The 12,809-nt window shown below is 35.8% G+C and overlaps 1 pseudogene; it reads left to right on the plus strand.

Moving 5' to 3' along the window:
* Window positions 1–12,152: 12,152 nt before the first annotated feature.
* LOC114201311 (thiosulfate:glutathione sulfurtransferase pseudogene) lies at window positions 12,153–12,500 on the plus strand (annotated as a pseudogene).
* Window positions 12,501–12,809: the final 309 nt, after the last annotated feature.

The following is a 12,809-nucleotide window of genomic DNA, read 5'->3' on the forward strand; positions in this document are numbered from 1 at the left end:
ATATTATAAAGTATGATACATAATATATTTTATATTATTATATATAATATATTTATATTTTATAATATATATTTACTATATATCATTTTTTATAGATATTATAAAATAAAGAAACTCTGATATATATATAATATCAGATTTTCTTTTTTTGTAATATATATTAATTATATATATCAGATTTTCTTTATTTTTTTAAAGATTTTATTTATTTATTTTAGAGAGAGTGGGTGCAAGTGTGAATGGGAAGAGGAGGGGAAGGAGAGGGAGAAAGGGAATCTCTAGCAGACTTTGCGCTGAGCACAGAGGCCTCCTCAGGGCTCCATCTCACGACCCTGAGATCAAGACCTGACCTGAAACCAAGAGCCAGACACTCAACCAGCTGAGCCACCCAGGTGCTCCTATACAAGGTTTTCTTTATCCATTCCTCCGGCAGTGGTCATGTAGGTTGTTTCCATTTCTTGGCTATTGTAAAAAATGGTTCGGTGTACATGGGAGTGCATATATTTTTTTCGTTTGTGTTTTGTTTTTTTATTTCAGATAAATACCCAGAAGTGGAATTGCTGGATCATGTAGTATTTTTTATTTTTAATTTTTGAGGAAATTCCATAGTGTTTTCCACAGTGCTGTACCAATTTACATTCCCACCAACAGCACACAAGTGTTTACTTTTCTCCACATTTTCACCAGCATTTATCTTTTTTTTTTATACTAACCATTCTAACAGGTGTGAAGTGATAATCTCACTATGGTTTTAATTTGCATTTCCCTAATGATTAGTGATGTTGAGTAACTTTTCACGTGCTTATTGGCTATCTGTATGTCTTCTTTTGAAAATGTTTATTCAGATCCTCTATCCATTTTTTAATTAGAATTTTTTAAAAATTTTGCCATTGAGTTGTATGAGTTCTTATATTTTGAATATTAGCTCCTTATGAGATATATGATTTGCAAATTTTTTTTTCCCAATCCATAGATTTTTTTTTTAATGATGGCTTCTTTTGCTATGCAGAAGCCTTTTAGTTTGATGTCGTCCCACTTGTTTATTTTTGCTTTTGTTGCTTTTCTTTTGGCATCAAATCCAAAAACTCATCACCAAGACTGATGTCTAGCAGCTTGCCATCTATGTTTGCCTCTAGAAGTTTTATGGTTTCAGGTCTACATTCAAGTCTGTAGTCTATTTTGAGTTAATTTTCATTTATGATATAGGATAGTGGCTGTCCAGTTCTCCCAGCCCCATTTGGTGTTAGAATACTAGATTGTTTCCAGTCACCATATCCTTTTAACTCAATTTGAAGTTTTCTCTCCAGTCGGACCACTCTCTTTGTCCCTCAGGCCCTCTTCACCTTCTTTTTGACCTACTCCAATAGCCTTTTAACTCCTTCCCTCCTCATTGGACTCTCCTTACTCCAGTCCATTCTTCATATTCCACATCCATGTTATTTTTTTCTTAAAGACAAATCTATCCTGCCAAATTACTCTTTGAAAGTCTCTGTTAACTCTTGCGGCACCTGGGTGGCTCAGTCAGTTAAGCGTCCAGCTCTTGATTTTGGCTCAGGTCGTGATCTCAGGGTCGTGAGATGGAGCACTGCATCAGGCTCCATGTTAATCAGAGAGTGTGCTGGAGATTCTCCCTCTCCCTCTGCCCCTTCCCCCACATTCTCTCTCTCTCTCTTTCTCAAATAAATAAGTAAATCTTTTCTTTTTTTTAAATCTGTTAACTCTCCATTTACTAAATTATGAAGCTCTAAAGCTTTCTAATAGCATAAAAGAACATTGATAATCTGAGGCAAAAAAGACTTTGCAGCCTTTCTTCCTTGATGTCCAGTCACCAACGGGTGCAGCCATGCCAAATTCTGTTACCCAGCACTCCCCAGTTTTTCTTCTCTCTGTGCCTTCTACATACTTTCCTACTGCAGCATATTTCGAGATTTCTTCCACACGGCACAATCTTTTTCATTCTTCAGAACTCCGTCACAAGCTTCTTTGTGAAATCTTTCTCACTACCTCAGCCAGTCAGTACCTCCTTTTTCTAAACACTCAGAGCACTTTTATCATGATTCCATAATAGTACTTACCAATTTTTATTCCAATAATCTATTTACATGTTTTTGTCTTAGCAGACTGTAACATCTTTGAGGCAAGGGACAGGGTTCTATAGGTCTCGATATAAGTAGGACTTAACAAAACAGCTTCGGTAATATTAGGTGCCCAATAATTGTTGCTTAATGGGTTAATTCAACTGGCTGAGGGAGAGAGGGAGGGTATTTATCTGGTTTTCAAGATTCTGTCTCCATTGTACTGAAGAGTGGCTAAATTGAATGGTTATCTGTAAATACGAATAATGAGATCAACAAACCAATTAATGCATTCATTCATTCTTTTCTTTAAAAGGCATTTACTGCATCATTTTCTATATTTCTGACCCACCATTCTGATACAGACTGCCAACATATAGGCATTATGAAGTATGTAAGGGAAATAAAAAAGAAGAAAAAGAGAAGATAAAATGTGAGAGCTGAAATAGACCTTAGGGAGTTATGTAGATCAGCTATTGTCAAATTCTTTTTAGTTGATTGACCTGTTCGTCAAAACAAAAAACAAAAAACAAAAAACAAAAACCTCATACAAAAACCTAATAAATAAGATAGATAAAGAAATAGCTGCCTAATTTGAAATCAAAAGTGAAAAGGGAGATCTGCTTCTTTGGCCACATCTTTTTAGAGACTCTTGAAGTATCCCTGGGTGAATCCTAAAGCTCCAAGTTACAGGGTTACAACTTATCTAGACCAATCCCCTTGTTTTTTTATGAGAGTACTAAGTGAAAGCAAGAAAGGGACAGTGACTTGGGCAAGTGACAGTGTTAGAGAACAGCACTGCTGGATTCACTGACTTCCAGCTTTTGTCTGTTTGTGTTCACACAAACCAAGCTAGGAGGATCAAAAATGAACCCAACATATAAGACTGAGTGGTTACAAACTACTCTTTTTTTTTCTTTAAAATTTTTTATTGTTATGTTAATCACCATACATTACAACATTAGTTTTTGATGTAGTGTTCCATGATTCATTGTTTGTGCATAACACCCAGTGCTCCATGCAGAACGTGCCCTCTTTAATACCCATCACCAGGCTAACCCATCCCCCCACCCCCTCCCCTCTAGAACCCTCAGTTTGTTTTTCAGAGTCCATCATCTCTCATGGGGTTGCCAACTACTCTTAAAAACTGCTCAAGGTGCCAGTAGCTAGCAAATAAAGGACAATCATTGGGGAGGCAATGAAAAATGCTTATGTTAGGAGCTGAGTCTTACGATAATAATAAAAATGGTTTGGACAAGAGGAGGTGGGAAGAAGTTCGTGGATGAAGAATAAAAGATACCTGATAAGGAGAGTTTCTGGGCCGGAATGATGTTAACCTCAGCCAAGGGCAAGGTTAAAGAATCATTGTGAAGAATTTCATGTTCTTAAAAATGCTGACACCTTTCCAACTAACTACTAAAAGATAACCATTCTTTAGTAAAAATGGCATTTGAGGTTTGTGTAATGACATACCTTTAGTAAAATAAGGCAGCTAAATGTCATCCCTCAGTGCTCTTCCTTGCTTTGCTGTCTTTGTAGAAAAGCATGGTACTGATCTGCTTATAATCCATCAATAGTCTTCCATTATCTTAAGGATAGAAATCAAATTCTTTAGCAGGACATACAAGTTACATCTTCCTTCATCTTTTCAACAGAAGCTCTTTTAAAATTTCCATTTTCTTTTATCTATATATATATATTTGGATTTTATTTCTTTTTTTTAAGATTTTATTTATTTATTTGACATAGAGAGAGAGAGACAGAGTGAGCACACGCAGGGGGAGTGGCAGGCAGAGGCAGAGGGAGAAGCAGGCTCCCCACAGAGAAGGGGAAGCCCAATGTGGGACTTGATCCCAGGACTCCGGGATCATGACCTGAGCCGAAGGCAGAGGCTTAACCAACTGAGACACCCAGGCGCCCTGGATTTTATTTCTTAATCTAGTCTGAAAATACTTTCATTTAATAGAAATATTTAGACCATTTGCATCCAGTGTAATTGCTCATATATTTGTATTTTTAAAAATAATGTTACTAATCAGTTTGCCAATTCTCATCTTTTTATGTCTTTTTTTCTTTTTTGCCTTCTTTTGAAATAATTTGTTTTTTATAATTCTTTTTTAATTTTATTTTATTATGTTATGTTAATCACCATACATTACATCATTAGTTTTGCTGTAGTGTTCCATGATTCATAGTTTGCATATAACACCCAGTGCTCCATTCAATATGTTTAATCCCCATCACCAGGCTAACCTATCCCTCCACCCATTTTCATGCCACACAATAGCTGTGCTCACTGTTTGTCCTTTTCTGCTTGCGCAGGAGTCTGAAGCTTCCCAGTTGCTGCTTGCTGACTGCAGTACCCCCCCCAGGCAGTTTTATGATAATGCCCTGTGCCTCTACTCTTAACAGGTATCAACCTGTATGATAAACATCTGCTGCACTCTGTGCTAGATAGGGGTTGTGTCATATGCTGTTAAGTTGTCTGCATTTAACACAATATCTTACATGAAGTGGAGGCTCAGTAAATATTTTTGGATGGATGGATGGATGAATAAATATATTGATAGAATTTCAATTTCATTTGGATTCTATTTGACTGGAATAATGTGATTTCAGATGCCAAAAATCCTATTCATTTAAAGGTCTCTCCTAATGTGCCTGCTTGAAATTTCTGTCATTTTTTTCTTGCTTTTCTTTTGTAGCATTCATAACTTTCTGAACGTTTTCTAAGGTGAATACATTGTATTAAAAAGTGAAACACTGAAAAAAGTATTAAGAGGGGGTGAGCTCTTTAAGTTAAATTTTAATCCTATAAATCTTATTTTTTTAAAAGGCAAATGAATTATTTGCTAGGAAAAGATGTCAATTCCCAAATGCCCAGTGTCACCTAAATGGGAGAGCAGGGACTGGACTATTGGACTGGTAAATTTCAATAAAAACCCAAATGGATCACTCATCAGTGTGGGAAATTGTGGGCAGCCTGGGAGCAGCATAATTACTGAGCAGAGTGAGGTCAAGAGAGGAGATTGGTGTTTCCTGCTTTCATGTTTCTAGCATGTTTCATGCTAGAAGGAGAGACAAAGCAAGGGAAAAAAAGATATTAAAAGATACTGAATTCAAATATCAACTTATTTTTCATAAAATTTATAGAGTGGGCTTTCTGATTATATCATATTTCTGATACACATTTTAGTAGGAATGCTTCATGCCAATCAAAATCATAATGACATGTCCCCTCACACTTGGCAGAATGGCTAGAACCAAAAAGATGACAAGGAAAAAGTTTTGGTGAGAATGTGGAGAAAAGGGATCCCTTTTGCACTGTTGGTGGGCATGTACTCCCATGTTCATTGCAGTATTATTGAGAATGTCAAGATATGGAAACAATATAAGTGTCCATCGACAGAGAAATGGATAAGAAAACAACACACACACACACACACACACACACACACACAGGAATACTATGCAGCCATAAAAAATTAAATCCTCCCATATGTGACAACATGGATGGATCTTGAGGGCATTATCCTAGTGAAATAAGTCAGACTGAAAAGATGAATACTGTATATTCTCACTTCTGTGTGAAATCTAAAAAACCAAACTCATAAATTTTCCATAGGCAGAAGCCCTGGGGAAATTGAGCAAAGGTAGGCAAAAGGTACAAACTTCTAGTTATAAGATAAATAAGCTCTGGAACTGTAATGTACAGTGTGATGACTATAGTTAACAATATTGTATTCTATATTTGAAAGTAGCTTAGAGAGTAGATCGTAAAAGTTCTCATCACAAGGTAAGTTGTAACTATAGAGGTGATGGATGTTCATTAAAGTTATTGTGGTAATCACTCCACAATATATACATATATCAAATCATCATGTTATACACCTTAAATTTATACAGTGTTATATGTCAGTCATATCTCAATAAAACTGGAAAAATTATTTCCAGTTAGATAACAAAGCAAAATTGAATTCTATGCTATGTACAAGAGAGCCACTTAAAATGAAAGGTCCATAAAAGTTAAAAACAAAATGAATTTTTTAGATAAACTTTTATCAAACAGAAAGAAAGCAAATATCACAGCCTTAATATCAAGTAAGGTAGAATTTAGGCCAAAAAGCATTGGCTGAAACAAGAATGTCCAGAGGCCAATTTTAAACAAAGATAACAGTTTAAGACTATCTACCAACTGGTAACATAGTAAAATTTTTCATGAAACAAATTTCAGGATTATTAGAAAAATAGAAAATACAATTTGGATTTACTTCTCTGAGTCCAAAACATATCAAGTGGATAAAATTCAGGTAATCATCCCTGTGGATGGTTCTAATACGCATGCATTTCAATAACCGTGGTTCAGAACATCAGTCCCCCAACAATATACTTCACATGTCTTACCATGGTGTATTACCTCTGAGTAATTATATAAAGTACAAATTTTGCTACCAGCCCTCTATTCCATAAATTGCTATGTTAATATCAGATGCGCATCATGATCAGTGATCAATTATGTCACTTCTTTCAAAGTTGGTGGTGACTGGCCACTGAGCATCTGCTACTCCCATTCATTTGCAGACAGCAAAGTGTATGAATGTGTTGCCTCTTTGTCTCTCAGTGACAAACCCACAGGATATTTTACAAAAGTAGGTAATAAAAGAGAGAACTGACCAACAAATATGAAAGTGTAGTGAAGAAAAGGAAAGTGATAATGCTCAAAGTGAAATTTGAATTGATGTCAGGGGAGTCATAGAAGACATGGCTGACAATGTCAGTACTGTTGTTTGAATTTAGATGTACTGCCAGAGGAACTCATGGAAGGCGAATATCAACACACATGAGAAAAGTGACTGTGATGAAAAGCATGAAAACATCCCAGAAAAAGTGATGTCAGTGAAAAACTTCACATTAAAGAAACTTTCAGGGACATTTTACAATATTGAAAGTGTAAAGGATTAAATGTTGGAAGCTGACCCAAACTTAGAAAGGAGTATGACAAAGTGCCAAGGCACAGACCAAATGCTTGCTCTGTACAGTAATTCATATAATGTGAATATCAAACAGCTCTTGATAACTTTTTTACAAAGTCATAAAATATTTTAATTTGCAATGTTTAAAATATGTTAAATAGTAAATAAACATAAATTTATTGCAATTTTTGTATAATTTTTTGCCTTAAAATTTTTTATCTGTTTATAAATTTATAACTGATAAAAAGAGAGGTTTTAACATTTTGACAAAAATTTCTAAAGTCATAGAGCACTATAATTTTTTCAACTGGTTATTAAAAATGCCTTGCTCAGCTCAATTTGCATGGTTATTTTTAAAGACCCACACTACTGTGCAATGCAAGCACTTCTCATAAAAGAAAAGATTCAGAAAACCTAAGTGACATAACTAAGAAGGTAAAGCTGATGAACACATATCAGACTCAATACCCTAATAATAGAGAACATTTGTTTTCATGTGAATATGGAACTTTCATAAAAATTGTATTGGGGGCCTCAAAGAAAAGCTTCAGTAAATTAAAAAAAAAACAACAGAAAAAGTTCTTTGAACATCACAGAATAAAATAAGAAATCAGTTACAACATCAGAAAAATAGGCTCTCCTCTTGGAATTGTAAAATGTTTATTTTAACAATTCTCCATCCAAAGGAAAATACAAAGCAAAAACAGAAACTACAGGATACAGTGCAAGCCTTGCTCAAAGTAATGTTTATAGCTATGAATTTTTATCAGTAAAAATTAAAGTGTGGAAATATAAACTGAGCATTCGACTCTAAAAAAAAATGTCAAAGAATGACAGCAGAAAAACAGCATTTAAAAACAACTTTTAATGAATTAGAAAATGGAAAAAATGCATGAGCAAGCTAATTTATTAAACAATTAATAAAGTAAGTAAATAAACTAGTCTCATCACAAAATAAAAATGCACAAATATATAGAATAAGAAATAACAAGGAGTAATAATCACACAAAGAAAAAATTATGAGTTAAAAAAACATGTGAACTTGGATAAAAGGGATAATTTTTTAGGAAAATATAATTTACAAACTGACTCAGAAGAAGATACAAGAGAAACACATTTCCACAAAGAAATATAATTGTCAAAGAAGTAATCTTCCAAGAGCATCACATCCATTTTCATTAAGAAATTCTGCCATCCAACAGTGAGTAATTAATTCTAATATTATTGAATTTTTCCAGGACATAGAAAATGTAGAAAACTTTCTAATACTTTAAGAAGTGAATGTAATATTGACAGCGAAACTGGGAAAAGATATGAAAACTATAGATAAATATTTCTTATGCATATCAATAAAAACAATTCAAAATAAAGTATCAGAGAATAGAAATCAGCAGTTCACAAAAGAAGTGACACAATGTGAACAAGCATTCTTTCCAGAGTAAAAGGATGTTTTAATATTAAGAAACCCGTTAATGCAATATATTATATGATCATCCTTGTAGATGCTACAATGACGTTCAATAAAACTTAATCCATTTTTCAATTGTATGAACTATCACTTACTAAATAGGAATTGAAGGACACTTATTTAACAGTTTCAAGTGTGTCAGGGTATAATTAGCCTTAAGGCTAGTATCTTACTTACTGAAGGAATTCCTATTAAGTTAGAAAAACACAAGGAAATTAGCTAAAACGAATTACTGTAACGAATGTTTCAGCACTATTAACATTGTATTGGAGTTATAAGTCAATGCAATTAGGTAAGAAAAAGATACTAGAACTATAGAAGTTGGGAAGGAAGAGACAAAATTATTACTATTACTTTCAAAAAATAACTAATAAGAAGTGCAAGATAATTAATCAAAAACAAAAGAATTCAGTAAGGTGGGGGATGCTAAAATTAATCTTGAGAAATATATAGCTTTTGTATTTATAAAAGCCACCGAATAAAAAATATAGTGAATCAGAAAACCACATATATAATGCCAACAAAAAATGCCTAGTAATTAACTTGATCATAAATATGTAAAACTTACATGAGAAAATATTTAAAACATCCCTAAAATACATAAGGATTCTCTTAAATTAAAAAAAAACCCACAGCTAAGATTCAATATTATAAAGATTTCAGTTCTTCTTAAGTTAATTCATATATTTAATGTGATAATAAAATACCAACTTTTCTGAAAATAGACAAGATGATTCTAAATTTCATGTAAAAAATAAAACTTTCAGAATAATTATAATGCTTAATATACAGAATTACAAAGTAAAACAAATATAGGCAGTTTACTCAGTAATATTCTCAGTGGTCTTGCCTTCCACCCTAGATATCTTTCTGTCTATACCTTTCCAAACTGGGTCCTTCCAAGGAAGGTCAATTTGCTGCTAAGAAAATTAAGATTTTGATCATGTGTTTGACTGTCATCCTCCTTGGCCAGAACCCCCTGCTTCCCTGATCACTACCTTCCTCATCCTCAGACTCACTGATTGCTTCCCATCAGGCTCTCTGCTTTCTACCATTAACCATAAATTTATAAAGGTACAGAAAACAACTACTTTTTCCTATCTTCCTCTGAACTTGTGCTTCTTTTCAAATACATTTCCAGATGGTGTATGTACCCGTGCCGCTAGAAAGGTGCACCTATTTGATCTCTATTTAAGGAAGAACTTTCATTTCGGCTGCAGGGAGAGCAGTCAGCTGATAGCCTGCAGCTGTCCCTGCCTTTAGACTCCATCTTGGAATTCAAGCAGAGGCCACACTTTTCCCAGAAAGTCCCCAACTTCATTGGCTGGGCTACAAGGACCTAGCCATTTCTGTCCAACATGGAATTCCTCTAATGGCTGTTTCGTGCTCCAGGGCACCGTGTTGGGTTGGCCAAGACTTCGTCAAACCTGCACTGCACTCTGAGGCCCTTCTTGACCAAAATTCTTCCTTCCCTCCTTTCCTTTCCCAGGAGTAAGCCCCAAGTAAACCTCTTGCTCTAAACTCCATCTCAGTCAACTTCCTGATGGACCCAACTGACCTTAGGTGGAACTGCTCCAGCCAATTAAGGGTACCCTGGAAATCTTTTTTTTAAGTAAACTCAACTATTAAATCTCTAAGCTATTGCATCCAGAGAGAAATTAAACCACTCTCAATCCTCCCAAAGTTGACTGAACATGATTGCAATGTAGTAAGCTTGGAGCCAAGAGAGCTGGAGACTAATTTACTTAACAGTCAAAAAATAAGTTTCAATTGAAAACAAAGTTAGAGGCCTAAAAGCACAATCATCTGGAATCTGTTAGTGGAGGGGCAAATCCTAAAATGTTCATGGACTGGTTTATGCCTAAAGACTAACTTTAAGGGATGAGGGCACAAAACGATGTGTGTTCATACTGATGACTCTGAATCATCGAGAAAATTTCAATTAATTGAATTCCTCTTTATGGATACAAAAATGCATAAGGTATTTTTGGGAAGTTTTTTTTTTTCCTCCAAAATGTTAAAAATTTTAAAAGCTGTAATAGTTGCAGGACCACATTCCACCAACGGAATTTGAACTAATGTAGACACATTCACCACAAATCCTTGACAAGTGAGATGTTGTTGTAACACATCTTTTCAATCACATCTTAAAATGTGCATCATCTAGGCTATAGTGGAATAAGTGATCTGAAAATCTGAAAACAATGTTAAGACTGGTGAGCATTCCTTAGCGGCCTACATGAAATAAAATCTGTGATTAAAAATTACTTTTGGCATTTATTTTTATGGCAGCAAAGAATGGTTTTCTGAGATAAGTGAAAGAAAGTGTGGGTGAAAATAAACTGAGCACGCCTTCCTGACATTTGAGCAAGTGAGGGGGCTGAGGAAAGCAAACTAGAGCATTAAGTATTAGTTTCTTATTACAGCTCTACTTAGTAAGCCATTAAGTCTGTTCATGATATGCTTCCCTGATGGTAGTTCCAGAATGAAAGAAATGAAACCACTAGGTTTCTTGAGCGCTGAGGGTATAGTTTTGTGGATACTCAGTAATTAAATAATATAATTTTTACATTTTCAAATACTTTGGTGTAAATTGCATATATAAAATCTCTAGTTTAACAAAAACTCTAAACTTGGCCCTTATAGGGAAGACGTGTGTGTGTGTGTGTGTGTGTGTGTGTGGTGTGCAATGATCTGGTTTAAGATTATGCTTTCACTGCATATGCAGTGATGTGCTGAAGCAACCAACAGAGGCTCAAGAGTTTTAATTCAATTCATATCAGCCAACACCTAATTTCTTGTGTCAAGCTCAGTGGCAGAAACTTGGGATGCAGAGAAGATTAAAACCTCTTGCTGTTCTCAAGCAATCTATAAGTAACAGAAGAGACACATGTAAATAAATTAAGAACATGTAACATGTGGTATAAACCATGGAACAGTATAAATATAGTCAAGATACAGAGACAGTTTCTTTGCTGAGGTGTGAGGACAAAAGGAGTATGGCTGGGAAGATCTAACAGAGGAGGGATGTTGGGGATGAGTCTTAGCGAGTGATCAGGGATTGGCTGGGTGAACAAGCGTAGAACACATTCTAGTCTGGGGACCCCAAAATATAGACATAAAAAGACATGGTACATTTGGAGAACTGCAAATACTAGTCTGACTGGACAGTAACTTGGAAAGGAGGTGGTTATGAAAAAATCTGGAACGATGCAGGGCCTGCATCATGGACGAATCTGTATGACCTGCACGGGAAACACATGAAGAACTGAATTTTTAAAACACTGTTATTCTAATTCTAAAGATACCTGGTCAGGGGTCTGTACGGCACAGTCAGTTAAGCATGACTCTTGGTTTCAGCCCAGAGGTCATGATCTCAAGTTCATGAGATCAAGCCTTTCAGGCTCTGCGCTCAGCGCTGAGTCTGCTCGAGACTCTCGCTCTCCCTTGGCCTCTCCCTACCCCTCCTCATTCTCTCTCAAATAAATTTTAAAAAATAATGATACTTTCTCACTTTTGTCCAGTAGAAAGTATGATTAATATTTTACACTATTTTAAAAAAAATCTTTGCTAATCTGACAGGTAGTGTTTTAATTTTTATTTTTCTAATTAGAAATATTCCTAGATTCCAGCACCATGGCTGGAGTGCCCACAATCTCGCTCCCTGAACTGCGTTCGCTCCTGGCCTCCAGCCAGGCCCGGCCCATCGATGTGAGATCTCGGGAGGAGGCGGCAGTGGGGACCATCCCGGGGGCGCTCAACATCCGGGTGTCCGAGCTGGAAAGTGCCCTGCAGATGGAGCCTGCTGCTTTCCAGGCTTTGTACTCTGCTGAGAAGCAGAAGCTGGCACAGGAGAACCTCATTTTCTTCTGTCACATGGGCAGGCGGGGCTTGCAGGCCACGCAGCTGGCCCAAGGCCTTGGATACACCGGGGCTCGCAACTTCGCAGGAGCCTACAGAGAATGGTCCCAGAAAGAAGGTTAGGTAGAAGGTGGCTAACTTATTGCCCCCTCTCCCTCCGCCCCATGGCCGCCTTAACTAAGGGTGGTGAAGGGGCTGACTCCTCAGGTTGGGGCAGCTCCTTATAGTGCTGTGCATGCAAAAGCATCAAATAAAGAGCATTTAATAAAAAAAAAAATTCCTAAACTTTAAAAAAAGGTTTGTTAGTTAAAAGTATTTTCTACTTAGGGAAGTGTTTCTTCATATTGTCTGGTCATTTTATGTCTACATTTAGTGATTTTCTTGTTATTTCTAGGGGTCCTTTACATATTAACAATTTAACGCTGAGTGTCT

This window comes from Eumetopias jubatus, unplaced genomic scaffold, assembly GCF_037043125.1.
Source record: "Eumetopias jubatus isolate StellerSeaLion01/CBP00866 unplaced genomic scaffold, mEumJub1_p1.0 scaffold_2, whole genome shotgun sequence".
Taxonomy (NCBI): domain Eukaryota; kingdom Metazoa; phylum Chordata; class Mammalia; order Carnivora; family Otariidae; genus Eumetopias; species Eumetopias jubatus.